We start from the raw sequence: 12,419 nt of genomic DNA on the forward strand, positions 1-12,419 counted from the left end.
CTGGCAATATAGGAGCGGACTGGAAAGCTATTGAAATGCAAATAGCCTGCTGAGGCAGTAGCGGCTTGGAAAGGAAATTGGCTGCGATGACAATGCAAGTAAACCACTCCAGTTTGTCAAGAAGGCCACGCTTTGTCATCGAACAGGGAATGAATTTCAATACAAGTGCTACTTTTATACTAAAAAAGAATGATAATGATCAAAAAGAGAGGAAAAAGGGAAATAAAACAGTCGCAGACAGGACACAACTCTTGTTAAAAGATTGAGAAAGCGCTGTAAAGTTTGCGCTTTTTAGTTTATTGCTGTGTATTTTCCGAGGGGCCCCATCACGTCCATTGTTTTATGGTAGCCCATGAAAGTGAGGGATGTTCGCAGGGTGTGTGTGTTCTAACGTATGTGTGCGTGCGCGTCATTGGTGAGGTTGGCACGCTCACTCAGGGGGACCCGGGCAGAAAGTGACGGAAGGCCTGATCACCAACCTCAGCCATAATAAATTACCTACAAGTGCTGCAAAACAATAACACAAAAAAGTGCGAGCCATCCATTTCGCCAGCATTTACAAGAAATCAATATCAATACTTAATGCAATAGGGGTGAAAAATGACCACAGATACAGGGGTATAATAGAAGCTCAAATGAAAGACCTTGGAGTGGGGCTCTCCCCAGGACGGAGGTTGCGGAGACGAACGGTCTGAGGTGTAAACAATAAGGAATTGTAGAAAGAACGTATTTTAACCTGTGTTTTCCTCTCATTTTTGTGTGTTGCGTTACGTGGAGATGTTTCTCATCGTGGGTTGTTTCATTGCCACGTCATTCTGTTTGGGTTGCAGTGTGTTCCCGAACGCGTATGGTCATGCAGGGGAAATTACAACATTTTGTATATTATTTTGGAGGGGGAAAAAGACGAAGTCTAGTTGGTCAAACTGACAATTGGCCCTTGGATGTGGGGAGAAACACGGAAGAGATAAACTGCTAAAACAAGAAGAAGCTGTTAAGTCAATAAGAGTCAATGGAGAGCATAGACATGCTACAAATGAATTATACTCGGATATAAAATTATCTTTATTCCTCAGGGAACTGCATCATCATGATGTCAGCAAAGCCATAATGCCCATTTCATTGTGCTAGTCAATGAAATGATGCTCTTTCTTCCAAATGGTGGAGCTAAGTGGAGCTATATGCCCACTGTGGTGTTCAATCACAGTGTGTAAATGCATTTACCGATGTACATAGTGTGGGGTATTTGTTGTTCTGATTACATTTTCAAATGACATTTTAAATGTATTTCAGTGGCTATTGTAATACTAATGTTTTAATGTCTGCAAAAATATGATGTATTATAGTGATCCTAACTATTATGAGCCAGCCATGTTACAATTCCCACCAGGTAGGTTATTTATTTCTGCCCAACCGTTTTCTACCAGTATAACCAATATCACCAAATAATTTAAGGCCTATGGCAAAATACTAGTCTGTAGTATGTTTACATCTAACTGTCACACACTATCAGTTCAAGTAAATGTTTTAATATGTCCCGTATCACAGTAAGTGTATTCACAGCTTTAGCTGATACACTACATGGCCAAAAGTTTATGGACAATCCTTCAAATTAGTGGATTTGGCTATTTCAGCTACACCAATTGCTGACAGGTGTATACAATCAAGCACACAGCCATGCAATCTCCAAGACAAACATTTGCAGTAAAATTGCCCTTATTGAAGAGCTCAGTGACTTTTAACGTTGCACAGTCATAGCATGCCACCTTTCCAACAAGTCAGTTACTTCAAATCTCTGACCTGCTCGAGCTGCCCCGGTCAACTGTAAGTGCTGTAATTGTGAAGTGGAACCTCTAGGAACCACAACGGCTGAGCCGTGAAGTGGTAGGCCACACAAGCTCACAGAACAGGACCACCAAGAGCTGAAGCACGTAGCGCGTAAAAATTGTCTGTCCTCGGTCGCAACACTCACTACCGAGTTCCAAACTGCCTCTGGAAGCAACATTAGCACAATAACTGTTCGTCAGGAGCTTCATGAAATGGGTTTCAATGGCCGAGCAGCCGCACACAAGCCTATGATCACCATTCGCAATGCCAAATGTTGGCTGGAGTGGTGTAAAGATTGCCGCCATTGGACTCTGGAGCAGTGGAAACTCGTTCTCTGGAGTGATGAATCACGCTTCACCATCTGGCAGTCCGCCGGACGAATCTGGGCTTGGCGGATGCCAGGAAAACACTACCTGCCCCAATGCATAGTGCCAACTGTAAAGTTTGGTGGAGGAGGAATAATGGTCTGTGGCTGTTTTTCATGGTTTGGGCTAGGCCCCTTAGTTCCAGCGAAGGGAAATCTTAACGCTGCAGCATACAATGACATTCTAGATGATTATGTGCTTCCAACTTTGTGGCAACAGTTTGGGGAAGGCCCTTTCCTGCTTCAGCATGACAATGCCCCCGTGCACAAGGTGAGGTGCATACAGAAATGGTTTGTCGACATCGGTGTGGAAGAACTTGACTGACCTGCACAAAGCCCTGACGTCAAACCCATCGGAAACCTTTAGGATGAATTGGAACGCCAACTGCGAGCCAGGCTTAATTGCCCGCCATCACTAATGCTCTTGTGAGTGAATGGAAGCAAGTCCCTGCAGCAACATTCCAGCATCTAATGGAAAGCCTTCCCAGAAGAGTGGAGGCTGTTATAGCAGGATAGGGGGGACCAACTCCTTATTAATGCCCATGATTTTGGAATGAGATGTTCGACGAGCAGTGTACTTTATTACATGGTTGTTCCACTTCTACTGCTAGGTGCATCACCTGGCTCAATTGGACTTGTCGTCGCATTGAAAGGCCCTCTAAATGGTGCTTTGTGTTGGATTCCTTCATGTGTTGTGGTTTTGGTAATGTACAAACTGTTCCCCTCCCCTGGACGGATAATTGTTTAGTGGAAGTTGAAATGATTTTGTTGGTACTTTCTCTTTCAGACAAAGAGGCAGCGGTCCTAGTCACGCGTGTTCAAGTGGAGAAATGCACCCACATGTTTAGTCCACACCAAACTTTATCCTCAAATTCCTTAAACACTTGTACAATCACTACTATACCTCCCTAACTGAAGTGACATCTTAGCAAGTAGGTCGCACTACAGTCAACAAATAAAAAAAGGAAGTCTAACACAATATACAGCACATTGAAATATTTGGATAACTTGCCTTCCCCAAGCCAAACCTTCAGATGTGTGTTATTGATGCTGTTTAATAGAGTTTGTTGTTGTTGATCAGCCCCTGTTCAGGCTGTGTGTTCTCACACCAGCAGATGGCACTGCAGCCAAGTCCTCAGAGAAGACAGCACTTCCACCTGGCAGCTCCTGTTGCCAGAGAGACGAAGTGCAAATGTATTTATTTTGCAGAGGCTCTATGGGCTTATTCTCTTGTTGTTTTTAGAAGCCAGATGCAATGGGTGATACGCAGAGAGAATGTCAATTCCCAATAGGCACAGGGCTGTATGTCTGTGAGGATGGTCAATGGTTCCAGCATCACTTAGATCCCTGGCAATTTCTCTTAAAGGTCTGACCCTATTACAATTATATTTCTCAGAAAACACAAATGATCCGATGATAACCAACAATAGTTTGAAATTACCTGCATTGGAGGAAAGTTCTCCTGCAACGGGTCGTTTAAATGAAGATCCTACGTATGCCTTACCATCACGTCTGCCTGGCTCAGAATTATCAAAAAGTGAATAACGCCAATTAGTCTAGAGGATAGAGTATTTTGGTATTGTTGGGGGCCGGTGTCATGTTCCAGTAAAAGGCTTTGTAACTTCTTGAGGTTGAATCCCTTGGAGAGTAGATAAGTGTTTATTGGACTCAATAGAGAGTACCAGAACAAAGAGGCTAGATATTCTAACTGAGTTGCATAGTTCGTATCATAATTTCAATATAAACTGTGGCAATTGCTGTGGGAAGAATTTGGCAGCCATTCAATGTGGCTCTTTGAACCCTACTGGCCCTGTTGTATTCTACGTTACACCTGGCCACTCTGGAGGGCCAATATTCCCAGAACAATCCTGTTGACTTTGAGGGTATTCTGGATTTCATGACTGGTGTTGGGAGGGGAGTTAATTTGGAAGCGGAGGAGTGGAGCAGGGTGACCGAATTGTTGAAAAGACCGTGGTTTGACATGACAGGTGAGAGCTGTCCTCTATTGTGCCTCTGTAGATTGAGCTGCAGGCTAACAACAGGAGAACTACTGCTAAGGTTTCTGGACATGGTTTGGTGACGGATGGATGCTCGTTCAGATTGTGTGACACAGATTGTTTCCTTAGCCTCCAAAAATGAATCCATAATTATTTTGTTTGTTGTGTTATAGTAATATAAAATGCAACGTGTAATGCAAGTATTACAATATTGCATGTCATCATTGGCAACCGAACCTACACTAATGGAAAGTTCTGATCCTTGCAATGGATAAAGTTTTTTTTTTTTATGCCTCACATCCGTTTTTCCCAGACAGATAAGTAAGTGATATATAGAGTGAGACAAAGTTCAGCTCTTACATGCCCTGAGGGTTGATGAGCTCATAACTGTGCTGTATGGAATCCTAGAGGAGTGTTAGGTTGAACTTGGGGTGGGCACCAACATTTATCTGAACTTCTGTAGACTAATGTTAAGATTACCAGTGATTATATCTATCATGATAGATGGGAGTGTAACATGCAGTGTTAAATACACTGTGGTTGTCCATCGTTAGTTATGTACTGAGTGTACAAATCATTGGGAACTCTTTCCGTGACATAGACTGACCACGTGACTTGATGTTACTTGTTAAATCCACTTCAATCAGTTTAGATGAAGTGGAGGAGACTGGTTAAAGAAGGATTTTTAAGCCTTGAGACAATTGAGACATGGATTGTGTATGTGTGCCATTCAGAGGGTGAATGGGCAAGACAAGATAAGTGCCTTTGAACGGGGTATGGTAGTAGGTGCCAGGCGCACCTGTTTGTGTCAAGAACTGCAACGCTGCAAGTGTTTTTCACGGTCAACAGTTTCCCGTGTGTATCAAGACTGGTCCAGCACCCAAAGGACATTCAGCCAACTTCACACAACTGTGGGAAGCAATGTAGTCAACATGGGCCAGAGTTCCTGTGGAACGCTTTTGACACCTAGTAGAGTCCATGCCCGACGAATTGAGTCTGTTCTGAGTGCAAAAGGGGGTGCAACTCTCTTTTGAGCGTTATACTATAGTATTGAACAATATTCAGTGATAAATAATTAATATCAAGAGAATAAATACTTATACTGTAGATAGATAGCTAGATAGATAGATAGATAGATAGATAACTTCAGACACCAATTGCATTGTGTGTTTTTAGCAGTATCGCCATAGCAATGCAATGTGTCTATGTGTGGAAGTTCCTTGAGCATATTGGCTCTAATTCAGTCAGTGACTGTGACAAGTCTCTCTCTCTCTCTCTCTCTCTCTCTCTCTCTCTCTCTCTCTCTCTCTCTCTCTCTCTCTCTCTCTGTCATCCATCTCAGCCATTTTGCAGCCCCTCTATTCCCAGTCCACACTCCTCCTGTCCTCTCTTCTCCTCCTCCCACCTGACACTGATGATGTTTTAGATCACTTCCATTAACACTGGCACGCTGAGCACTAATTACTCACTCACTCCGAGTTCTGGGCTGCCCGCCCCTCGTTTGGCTAAGCAACGCCGCCCGTTAGCAAGATGCTTGTTAACTGAATGCGCTTCATTATATAAGAAGATAATTACATGCAAATGTTGCTTCTAAAAGCAGTCATCCAGCCCGCTTGCTGATTTAATAGGCGGGTGTTTAGGATCCCTGTTTTGTTTATTTTAGAGTGAGCCGATTAATTGACTTCACTGATGAAGTAAATATGCTGGATACTCTCTCAGTGGTGGCAGAGGTCCAAATTGGATGGGGTTCATAGAGACATTTGCCATGTGTGGGGTTGTTGTTGGTTAATGTGCATAAACCCAAAGCACAATGTGAGAAACAATGCATATGGTTAATGTACAATATATTTACACATATCTCTCTAACTCTACTGCTCAGTAATTCAGTGCCACCAATAAATGCTCTCATTATAATGTATGCTTTTTGTCATTACATATTTAAAATGTATACTTTCAGTTTGGTGAATGTGAACATGTGAACATGTTTGTGTATGGGTGCTGAATTGGATATGAACAACACTTTTAATTTTGTGTTTATCAGATAGTAATGGTATAATAACTACTAAGTGAGCGACCCCTTGCCTGTAAACCCTGGCCTTAAAACCTGCATCTTCCTCCAATTTGCATCCCTCCATTAAAAATCAAGTAGGACAATGATACACATATACCAAAATGCCATTGTCCAGGGCAAATGATGCAGCTCTAAGATGAATTTCATTCAAGCCCCTGTCAAATGAAAGATTATTTAGGGTGTTTTAAGAACGTGAAGTCAAGAGTAGAGATAGATAGGGGTCAGAGTGGGAGGGCTCCCGTGGGAGGTCCTGAGAGTCCTCCTGGACTCATCCATTATGGGGGGGGGGGGGGGGGGGGGGGTTGTTTCCTACAGCACCAGAAGGCTGGCCCCCCAGGACCAACACCAGGGTACTTCCAACAGCATCTAACATCCAACCCCCATCCCTGGTCAGAACCTCCCCAGCCCTGACAGGGGGCATCCAGACCTCCAGATGCTCAGAGTTCGATACTGGCCCCCAAATATGTCATCCACCATACTCTCTTAGGGCTCTTTGGGCACCCCAAGGGGCTTGCTGTGTTAAAATATGATATGTTATTTACAAAAAAATATTAGTAAATGGGGGCCTCTTGGTTCTACAATATGTTTTTCTGGGCTTCCAACCCAGGCTGGCGTCTCTGAGAGGGAAACGTGACCCAAGGTGGATGGATGACAGTAGATGTATGCCCCAGACTCATGGGCTGGACCGTGTCTGTCTTATCCAGTCAGCCCTCATGTCCGCTTGGAGACGTAACAGCTCCTTCACTTACTGAAGTGAATGCCCAGATTATGCCTTGATGACTTAAAACGTCTGAAAACATAACAACGTATTTCATTTCACACTGTTCGAATGCTACACAACGGATGCGAGGCTGTTAAATTCCTGGAAGATGTGCTGCTTTTTTCGAACGAGCACTTTCAGATAATGAATTGACGTTTCGATTAGATGGGCTTTATTCGCGGCCACTCAGGAAACAAATACGCCACAAGAAACCAAATATTGTATGGAAGAAGTTGGCATTGATTTTTTTTCTCTCTCTTTTTCAGTATTAATATAAAAAATTCAAGCCATATAACTGAATGTATAATGAATGCACTTACTAAAAGCTCAAGGAGAAAAATATATAAAAAACTACAACCAATAAGGTTAGGCCTATTTATATGGACATTGCAGCGAGGAGATCAAAATGTCAAATTCAGATCAAAAATGTGTATTGTGGTTGAGGGAGTAAACTAAGGATCATCTTTATTTTATACAGGTCTTTAGCCGCTGAAACTCAACGCTGTCTCACACATGATATACGTTTTTTGTGTCCTTCCATTTCGTAAGATATGTTACATTCTCATATGAGTTTTATATTGTAATGAAACAGGCAGGGAGTGCGGCTCAAACCCTCAACCTTCCGAATCCCAGCACGCCATCGACTGTGCCACAAACGCATGATCGCTTATAAACCAGGGGCTACACAACTCCCTCCTTTCAAAGAGCGCATCCTCGCTCTAGACCTCACAGGACGCCATCTTGCAGGAACACGCTCACCGGCCAAGCACACGCACTGTCGTAGCTACGAGGTCCAATCACCTCTGACACCAACGTAATGAAACAGGCCATCGACTGTTTCATTACTGACTAGATGTTTGCATTATATGGCCACTGACCATCCCCGATCAACCTCCCTACTTTCCTTTCTGTCTTACGTAACCTTCTGTCTTTAAGCAGCCAGACCATCTGTAACATATCATACATTTTGGAGGTACCAAAAAAAAAACAGCTACTATACTACGTCAAATTTGGAGTGACCGGGCTGTGATACTAGATGATCTAAAAGAACAATAATACCAGACCAAGCATCAGTACAAGATTAACTGCACATGTAACCTTAATCTTAGTATAAGCCAGGGAAGTACAATATCTAGCATTGCCTTGGAGACGGTTGAGACGGGTTGTCTGCTCACAGAGACCAGGATGTATTTTGAAGATTACATAAAAAGATAACGCACTTATTCTTAAGCACTTAATTATGCAGCTTGTTTGCTGTGTTCATTTAGAGAATACATGGATTGGTAGGCTGTAAGTAGCAGTTGCTGTGGGAGGCTTGGGTGTAGCAGAGACACCCGATATGTCCCCAGACGCGCTTTTGCAGCCTCTGAAATGAGACGCATCTTTGATTTGCCCCCCTGTAAACAGACAGAGACATGAAGGAGCTCGGATCTCCCCCACCGACAGCCCCACTCACTGACTGAACAGGCAGCCAGGGCTTCTGTCCAATGCAGGGCAAAGTCACCCTGACACTAATCTGATTGTAGAACAGTTGTGCTAACACTACTTTCATAAATGACTGATGTCTATGCTCATGATGCTATACCAGTCTGCAGCATGGGATATACACAAAGTCAAATAAACTGAGATACACACGTAGGCAGGCACACACACACACACACACACACACACACACACACACACACACACACACACACACACACACACAATAGAGACAGACAGAGCATAGATTTCTGGTCTCCCCTCAGGGAGCTGTCAACATGAGGGCCAGGGCAGGCACATGAACCCAGATCTGACAACCTATGGCTGCAGGCTGTAAAGGCCACCAGTGGTTGTCTGCAGTGCTGAGGAAGCTACTCTGAAAATATAGTTTACCAAGCTACCAATTACTTCACACTGGAAGAAGTTAAGCTACACTAAAGCTACCCTTAAGAAAAATATAGTTCACTTAACTAATGTTACTTTGTGAAAAATTATCATATGTCAATCTGAAATGTCATAGATTACAAATTGCAAGAACAGATCACTTTGGAGTCAAATGTTTCAAATGAGAATTAGGCAGGTCTGATGCCAAAAATGGTTGCCATTTGCCATTGAACGACATCTATTGCAGGATAAATCCATGTTAAAGTTTACATAGCTGGCCATATATGGATGTTATATGTTACTTTATGGGTTGGTTGTGTAGGCTTCTTCTAACCCATCTCTTTATACTACATATAATATATGATTAAATTATATTTTTACATTAATATATATATAATTTATGTCCAGAAATTGATGTAGCAACTACAGACTGCCCCTTTCAGTCTATCAAAAGTGTGTTAGTTTGAGCATGTGTCCATTAGGCCTATGGATTTATTTTTAGATTGAGCATTAAAAACCTCACTTTTATTCCATAGGCTGATATCCACACTATGCAGCTGTTGCAAGAGTGCATTTTTCACTGGCTGTCCACTGTTTTCAAAAACAATGTTTGATAGGCAGCTAAAACTTCTTGAATTCAACCATTATTAGGTTCAAATACACATTTAGATGTGTGAACAATCATCCACAACCTGTAAGGCGCAAATAGCTAAGTGAGAGAGCAGCATTGTGATTCACATCATGTAGATATCAATAATAAGTGATATCCATATCGCAGTAGACTACACCACTGCTGTCATCCTTTCCTCCAAGCATTTATTAAAGTTGGATAATCTTTGGATGCCGACAGCAGTCGCACCATTGGAAGACATAACTTGGACTGTAGCCTACAAAAGCTTATTCCTGTTCTTTTCCCATGATCCATCAAACACATTTGGTGTGTCATCATAGTGGTCTCTGACTTCTGGTCAGACTCACTCAGGTGGAACAAACTTAAACTTGTGCCTTTTTTATAATGCTGATTTGAATGTCATGGAGAAAACATAGCAGTGTCAAAGATTTTCCGCAAACATCCTTTCTGAATTTAGACGTAATCCTCAAAGTAATCAATTACATGTAATCCGTTTACTCGCCACCCTGCTGCTAAGAAGGTCTTTACAATCGCGTCAAATGAATATATCTTGGGTTGTATTTTCTTGTAGACATACATGGTGAGCATGATGTTTCAGGACTATATTACCCTCCATTTAACCCTTCAAATTACCACTCATATTTATGATGTCTTGGGGGGGAAAACTGCAAACATTGAAGTGTCGGGGCTGAATGTAGCCCATGGAGTTTGAGCCCTCACATAGGGAATGGATTTGACAGCCATCTTATGTTGACAGCCATCTTATGTTGACAGCCATTGTATTGTCCTGCCCTGCTACACTCAGTCACACCAGAGATGAGTGAGAAACCTCAAGCCATACAGGTCCAGGGGTTAGAGTGGTAATTAAGGTACCATTACCCTGCGTACACCACAATACTCTCATAGCTATCATGTCATTACACTGTCATATACAATCTACAGTGGCCCAAGTGTGCGCGTGTGTGCGTGTGTGCGTGTGTGCGTGTGTGCGTGTGTGTGTGTGTGTGTGTGTGTGTGTGCTTCAGTATATCAACGTATCAGCGTGTCAGACAAGGGAATAATGGCACTGTCTGCTGTGTGTGTTTTAGGTTAATCAACTGCTCCATCCTATTAGCGCTGTGCCACAGATTGTTTATCTAGACAGATGAATCACTACTTAATTGGCTGTAATGAGCTCAAATGTTTTTAGCAAACTAATCGTGGCAGTCTAATAGAGCAGGGGAAAAAAGTTGAAGCAATTTTGTATTTGAAAATAATGTAATAATAATATAGTAATAATAATAATTCTGCATGTTAGTTTTAGACGTTTCCATAACTGTGGGTTACATGAATAGTGAGTATTGTATTTTCTCCCACTTTTAGTCTAGTTTGACCTTTTCCTTTGTCCCTGAGTGGACAGAAGAACGGTGATGAGTCAGGATGGGGAGTCGTGAGAGCTGCGGCTAGGCAGTCAGCGACTTCTAGACTGTCTGCCTCCAGTCTGTGAATTTGAAGCGGTGTGGTTGGCTAATGTAGCCAAGAGAGAGAGCAGCGGAGGTAAGATGTCATGTTCATCTGTTGGCTAACAATTAAATGTGGCACCTCAAGCAGATCAATTCGATTTTGGGGGTTCAGGTTTATACTACTCTCTCTCTCTGTTACTAATTCTCTCTCTCTTCACATTCTCTGTTCTCTCTCCCTCATGTTCATTTCCACCCTCCCGCATATATCGATCTATCGATCTATCGATCCATCGATCCATTGATCCATCAATGCATTGATCCATCTATCCAGCCATCCAGCCATCTAGCCATCTTGCCAGCCATCTCTTTCTCTCTCCTGTCTCCCTCTCTCCTCTCCCTCTCTCCTGTCTCCCTCTCTCCTCTCCCTCTCTCCTGTCTCCCTCTCTTCATGTCTCTCTTTGCTAATGAAGGGGGGTCAGCTGAAAGTCATCACGGGGCATTGTGAAGTGTATTGAACACCAGACTGACTCCCACCAAGAAAGCCAAGATGCTCCTATAAGAAACGCAACACTGTCACAAACTAGCACTTGAAATCTCAACATCCCAGTCATCTCATTAGAGGCAAGCCTAATGGGGTCTAATTGCATGGCTAAAATGCACCAGTTGAGTTCTCTCTAGTGTAACTTGACTACACATCTCCCTGTATAGATTAATGGGGGCCGGAGCTGCTGACTGAAATGCTGTTAATTTATCGGAAGATCTATTAGTGCGGATGAAAAGAGGGAGGGAGGGAGGGAGGGAGGGAGGGAGGGAGGGAGGGAGAAAAAACATAATTAGCCTCTTGTTATTAGAGATGCATTTAATTTCTGCCTCATGAGGTTTCCATTCAGATTAAGCTTGTTCATTTTATTTACCTCTGACATCCTTCTCGTTGGCCTAAGCTCATGCCATGGGCCCAGTATTGTGAGGAAGCGAGGGTCCAGGACAACAGTTACATTAACTACTTAATGCTTTTAATTCATCTAATTATACCAAAAAGAGGAGTGATGAGTGGAGAGATGGAGAGCGGTGGAGATGGAGAAGTGGAGGGAGGCAAGAGCACCATTTCGTAGCTTTTGTAGAAATTATGCCAGATCTAGGCTTTTATACATTTCTCTCCTTTCATTGTCTGCTTTTTATTTGGCTGGAGACATTTTCAGACATTTTCAGGGAGACAAAAGCTGTTCAATAAGAGCACAATATACTTGTTTAAATGACTATTTTCCCCCTATGAGGAAAACCATTAAGATGGGTGCTTTGAGTATGTTTTTTTCTCTCGACATCCCAGTATTTTATTGTAGTCAGTTTACACTTTACAACAGCTTTTATCAAATCTGGCTATTAATCCATTAGAAGGTGATATTCGCATGGGCTAATTTCTTTGCACATTTCATGAATTGAAAGCAAGAACAAGAAGCTTCTGTG

The sequence above is a fragment of the Oncorhynchus clarkii genome, chromosome 1, assembly GCF_045791955.1.
Source record: "Oncorhynchus clarkii lewisi isolate Uvic-CL-2024 chromosome 1, UVic_Ocla_1.0, whole genome shotgun sequence".
NCBI classification, from domain to species: Eukaryota; Metazoa; Chordata; class Actinopteri; order Salmoniformes; family Salmonidae; genus Oncorhynchus; species Oncorhynchus clarkii.